The sequence below is a fragment of the Hipposideros armiger genome, unplaced genomic scaffold, assembly GCF_001890085.2.
Source record: "Hipposideros armiger isolate ML-2016 unplaced genomic scaffold, ASM189008v1 scaffold_617, whole genome shotgun sequence".
Taxonomy (NCBI): domain Eukaryota; kingdom Metazoa; phylum Chordata; class Mammalia; order Chiroptera; family Hipposideridae; genus Hipposideros; species Hipposideros armiger.
This window is the reverse complement of record NW_017731967.1, coordinates 156,259-162,167: the sequence shown is the minus strand read 5'-3', so window position 1 is coordinate 162,167 and position 5,909 is coordinate 156,259.

Below are 5,909 nucleotides of genomic sequence, written 5' to 3'. Positions count from 1 at the left end.
TGGCGCGCGCGCGCGCGCGCGGCCACGTCCCGCGCCGCAGACCCGAGCTCCGGGGAGAGCGCGCGGCGCCCCCGCGACCGCGGTCCCGTGCTCGCCCTTCGCGGTGCCCCTTGGCACCTGCCTGCTGGGCAGCGGGAAACGCTGCGTGCGGCGCCGGCCTTTGCGCTCCGCCTGCCTCGCGCGGTCTGCGTCCGCCTGTCTCACTTCTCCTCTCCCTCCCCCACCCCGCGCTCACGCTTCCTGAGCGTCCCAAACTTTCTCCCGCCCGTCCTGCCTCGGCTCCGGTTTCAAGCCCTGCTCGGGGGGCCCAGCGCATCCCGTGGAATCCAGAGTTGGTCCTTTTGCTCCTCTTGCTCCCTCTTAATACGTGTTCACGCCACCACTTTGGGCGATCGCCCTCGCAGATGTCAAGGACTGCCCGCGGCTCTCTGTCCACGCTCACAGCTTCCTCTTGGTGTAACCTCGCCCCCTATTCCAAATAACACCTATATTACAGTTAGCTAATAGCATCCTTCTGTATTTCTTGACAATCGTTATTTTACTCCTGGCTTCAGACGTTTGGGTGGTTTCAGACATAATATATATTTAATAAAATGTAGTCATTTATTTGGCGTCTTAAATTAATACACAGTAAAGACTTCTTAAATGTACAGTTCTGTGATTTCTAAACATTTGCTTAGATTCGTGTAAGCACCAGCGAAGTCAGGTTACATCACGCAAAGGACTTCCCTGTGCGGCCCTTGTATAGCCACGCCCTCCCCAAACACCATTATGTGCCGGCATATGGCAGCTACTATGTTCCCCAGGGCTGTGGTTTTGTCCTCTGGAGAATATCATATACATGGGATGATACACTATGCAGCACTTTGAAACTGACTGTATTCATTCACCATCATATCTCTGAGATTCATTCATGTTGCCTGTATCAATAGTTCCTTTTATTGTTGGGTACTATCCCATTATCTGCACCACACTTTCTCTCTTCAGATTCATTGAAGGTTATTTGGGTGCTTTCCAGGTTTTGGCGATTGTGAATAGATATTCTATAAACATTTGAAAGCAGAGTTTTGTATGGACAAAAGTTATCAAAATAGGAGTGCCATTGCTAGGTCTTATGGTAAACTTGTTTAAACTTTTTAGGAACCCTCCAGTTTTTCAGTGTCTCCACCATGTTAACCACCAGCAATATGCGAGTTCCCCTTTCCTGCATTTTTGCCAGCACTTGGTATTTGCAATATATGTAATTTTAGACATTCTCATAGGTGCGTCATGATATCTCATTGGTTTTAATTTTCAAGTCCCTCGTAAAAAATAATGTTGAGCATCTTTTCGTATCCTTATTGCTACCCGTTTATCTTCTTTAGTGAGGTGTCTGTTCACATCTTTTGCCCATTTTTTAATTGGGCTTTTTGTTTCCTTCTTGTTGAATTTTAAGAGTCCTTTGTATATTTTCGATAGAAGTACTTTTATGCTATGTATTTTGCAAATATTTTCTGCCAGTGTGAGGATTATCTTTCCATTCTCTTAACAGTCTTTGCAGAGCAGAAGTCTTTAATTTTAATAAAGTCTAACTTAGCAATTTTTTTCTTCCATGGAAAATACTTTTGATATTGTATCTAAAAACATCACCAAACCCAGCGTCACATAGATTTATGTATATTTTTTTCTTTTCAAAGTTTTATAGTTTTACATCTTACATTTAGGTCTATGATCCATTTTTATTTAATTTGTGAAGGTATAAGGTGTCAAGATTTTTATTTTTTTGCATGTGCATGTTTAGTAGCTCCAGCATGATTTGTTGAAAAAAATTACCCTTTCCCCCATTGAATTGCCTTTGCTGCTTTGTCAAAGATCAGTTGACTATATTTGTGAGGGTCTAATTTCTGGTCTTGCTACTCTGTAACAAGTTTATTTTTTTGACCAATACAACAGTGTCGTGATTACTATAGTTTTATAGTAAGTCGAAGTTGGGGGGTGTCATTTCTTTTTATTATCCTTCAAGTATTCTGTTGGCTGTTCTAGGTCTTTTGCCTTTTCATATAAACTTTCAAATCAGTGTGCAAATATCTACAAAATAGTTCGCTCAGGTTTTGATTGGGATTCCATTGAATCTATGCATCAAGTTTGGAAGAATTGAAATCTTCACAATATAGAGTCCTTCCAATCCATAAATATGATCTAGCTCCCCATGTATTTAGAACTTCTTTGAATTTTTCAGCAATGTTTCTTACCATTAACTATGATGTTAACTGTAGGATTTTTGTGCATAATCTTTATTAAATTGAGGAAGTTCCTCTCTATTCCCAGTTTGCTAAGATTTTGTTTGCTTGTTTTTAAATTATGAATGGGTATTGAATTTTGTCAGATGCTTTTTCTGTATCTATTGATATGATCACGTGATTTTATTTTTCTTTAGCCAGTTGATGTGATGGGTTTCATGTTTGATTTTCAAATGTTGAGCCAGTCTTGCATGCCTGGGATAAATCCTACTTGGTCATTGTGTATAGTTGTTTTTATACATTGTGGGACTCAAGCTGCTAATATTTTGTTGAGGAATTTTGTATCTATGTTCATGACAGATATTGATCTGTAGTTTCCCTTTCTTGTAATGGCTTTATCTCATTTTGGTATTAGGGTATAACGCTGGCCTCATAGAGTGAATTAGGAAGTGCTCCCTCTGCTTCTATCTTCCGAAAGAGATTGTAGAAAATTGGTATGATTTTTTCTGTAAATGTTTGGTAGAATTCACTGGTGAAACCATCTGGATCTGGTAATTATTTTGGAATATTATTAATTATTGATTGAATTTATTTATAGATATAGACCTACTTATGTTATCTACTTGTTCTTGTGTAAAATTTAGTAGTTGCATCTTTCAAAGAATTGGTCCATTTCCTCTAATTGGCAAATCTGTGGGTATAGAGTTGTTCACTGTAATTCTTAATTATTCTTTTAATGTCTATGAAATTAGGAGGGAAAACTCTTCTTTCATTCTGATGTTGGTAAAGTGTAGCCAATATCTTTTTTTTTATTATCCTGGTACAGTGTTATCAATTTTAATGATTTTTTTTAAAGACTCAGCTTTTGGATTTGCTAATTTTCTATGGTTTTGCTGTTTTCAATTTCATTTATTTCTTCTCTAATTTTTTTTCTTGTTGTTTTAGACTTAAATTGCCCTTCTTTCTCTAGTGTAGTAAGATGGAAGCCTAAGTTGTTGATTTTTTTAAATTTTTTTTCCATTGAATGCTATTAATTTCCCTGTAAGCATTGCTTTCACTGCATACAGCAAATTTTGATGTGATATTTTCATTTAGTTCAATATATTTTTATAATTCTTGATACTTCTTTGATCCAAATACATATAGAAATGTATTGTTTATTTTCCAAATAATTTGGGATTTGCAGCTTTTTGTTCTTGATTTCTCGGTTAACTCAGTTATGGTCTGAGAACATACTTTACAATTTCTGTTTTCGTTTAATTTGATAAGATGTGTGCTATGGCCCAGAATGTGGTTTGTGTTGGTGAATGTTCCATGCGAGCTTGAATACGGTGCATATTATGCTGTCTTTGGATAGAGTTTTCTCTCAATGTCAGTTAGATAAAGGTGATTGTGCTGTTCAGGCCAACTGTAGTGTTACGAAAAGGGACTGGTGACATCTCTATAATAGTGGATTGGTCAATTTCTTTTTTCAGTTTATCCATTTTTGCCTCACATATACTGATGATCTGTTTTTAGGCACAAAAAATGTTTAAGATTAGTTTGTCTCCTTGGAGAATTGGCTTCTTTATGGTTATCTAGTTCCCCCCCCCCCCGACCTTTATCCCTGATAATTCTCCTTGTTCTCAAGTCTGTTTTGCCTGAAATTCATTTAGCCACCCCAGTTTTTATTTGATTAGGGCCAGCATGGTATATATCTTTCTTCATACCTTTACTTTCAACCAATCAGAGACGTTAGGATTAATGTGGGCTACTTGTAGACAAGATATAGTTTGGGGTTGTTTCGCTATCCGCTCTTGGCAATATCTTTTAAGTGGTATGTTTAGAAAATTCACACTTGAAATGATTATGACTATATTTGGATTAATATCAGCCATGTTTGTATCTGCTTTCTATTGGTTGCCCAAGGTTTATTTTTCTGCCCTCTCTGGTTTTAATTGAGCATCTTCTGTTATTCTATTTTATCTTCTCTCTTACAGTATCAGTTATATTTCTTTTAAGCATTTTTGGTGGTTGTTCTAGAGTGTACAATATACATTTTTTACTAATTTATGTCCACTGTCAAATAACACTATTTAGTGTCACATGTACAACAGACATCTTATAACTATGTGTTCCAAATCTCCTCTCCCATTCTTTGCGATACTGCTGTCAGCCATTTCAATGACCTATAGGCTATAATCCCCCAACAACTTGTTAGTATTATTGCTTTAAACAGTTATCTTTTTGATGAATTAAGACAAAATATTTTATTTTACCTTCATTTATTCCTTCTCCAACATTCGTCTTTATGTAGACCCAAGTTTCTAATCTATATCAATCTTTCTTCTGTCTGAAGAAAATCTTTTAACATTTCTTGAAAGACTGGTCAGTTAGTGAATTGCCTCCACAAGTCTTTATCTCTCCTTCACTTTTGAAGGATAATTTTTCTGGATATAGAATTCTAGGTTGGTTTCTTACTTAACCCTTTAAATATTTCACTCTATCTCTTCTTGCTTACATGATTTTGGCTGTAATTCTTGTCCTTTATCTCTTTTCCTCTGCAGGCAACTCCTACCCCCAACCCCAACTCTTGCTCTGTCTCCTTTCAAGATGTTCTCTTTTCTGCTATTTTGAAATTCGAACATGATCTGCCTAGGTATAGTTTTGTTTGGTTTTATCCTGTTTGTTGTTCTTTGAGCTACATGGCTCTATGGTTTGGTGTCTCTCATTTATTTTGGAAAGTTCTCAGCCATTATTCAAATATTTATTCTCCCCCTTTCCTTGCTTTCCTTCTCCTTCTGGTGTTTCAATCACACATATGATATGATTTTGAAATTATCCCACAGTTTTCAGATAATCTGTACTTTTTTTGTTTTTGCATTGCAATTTGGGAAGTTTCTATTGACCTATGTTCAAGCTTACTGATTTTTCCTCAGTTGTGTCAAGTCTACTGATGAGCCCATCAAAGACATCCTTCATCTCTGTTACAGTGTTTTATTTCTAGCACATCCCTTTGTTTTTTCTTAGAATTTCCATCTCTCCACTTACATTACCCATGTGTTCCTGCAGGTTGTCTACTTTTTCCATTAGTGACTGTATCAGCTAGTGTTCTTAAAAGAAATATGTATGGCTGGATCCATAAGATAGATAGATAGATGATAGATAGATAGATAGATAGATATTGATTTAGTTCAAGGAATTGGTTTATGCAGTTGTGGGGGGGCTGGCAAGTCTGAAATCTATAGTGTAAAAGTACAGGCTGGAAGGCTAGAACTCTTGGGTAGGAGCTGATGCTACAGGCTTGAGACAGCATTTCTTCTTCCTCAAGGAAACCTCTCTTTTAATCTTAAGGGCTTTTAATTGATTAGAGAAGGCCTGGCCAAATTATCAAGGAAAAGTTCCTTTACTTGAAGTCAACTGATTAGAGATATTAACCACATCTGCAAAATACCTTTACAGAAACACCTATGTTAGTGTTTAATGGAATAACTGAGTAAGTTGATACATAAAATTAACCATACAGAGCTCTTAACACATGAATCATAATTATTTAAAATTCTATGTCTTATCATTCTATGTCTTAAAATTCTCTACCATGGGCCGGCCGAGTGGCGCGATGGTTAAGATCTGGCTTGGGACGCCAGAGGGCCCCGGTTCAGATCCCACATATGAGGGCCAGTGACACTGCCCTCCACAGCTAAGATGCTG